The 303-nt window shown below is 42.2% G+C and overlaps 1 protein-coding gene across 1 annotated transcript in view; it reads left to right on the forward strand.

Moving 5' to 3' along the window:
* Positions 1 to 303, forward strand: part of LOC119588958 (calcitonin gene-related peptide type 1 receptor-like) — a gene marked incomplete at its 3' end in the record, with an annotated part of 18,045 nt that overhangs the window by 17,040 nt on the left and 702 nt on the right. The window lies entirely within an intron of this gene.

A 303-nucleotide genomic window follows, 5' to 3' on the forward strand; every position in this document is an offset into this window, starting at 1 on the left:
TCATTCCCCCTTATACTTAATTTATTTATGGAAGTACGTATGATCAATCATTGCAATCGATGCCTCTTTAACACACGTCCTCCCAGCCTAAGGCGTAGGTAAGAGTCGATCTTTTCTTTTTTTTTTTCTCCATACCTAACTAATCAAACGCACCTTTCCTCCCAAAAGCAAAAGTTAGAACCTTTTCTTGGAGTTTCTGACGCGACGAAACTAAATCGTATACTTCCACTGCTTCCCTTTATCGCTTGCATCTTGCGCGAGTTGGAGGCGTGCAGATGTTCGGGTGGCGTTAGACGACATTTT

This window comes from Penaeus monodon, chromosome 24, assembly GCF_015228065.2.
Source record: "Penaeus monodon isolate SGIC_2016 chromosome 24, NSTDA_Pmon_1, whole genome shotgun sequence".
Lineage (NCBI taxonomy): Eukaryota > Metazoa > Arthropoda > Malacostraca > Decapoda > Penaeidae > Penaeus > Penaeus monodon.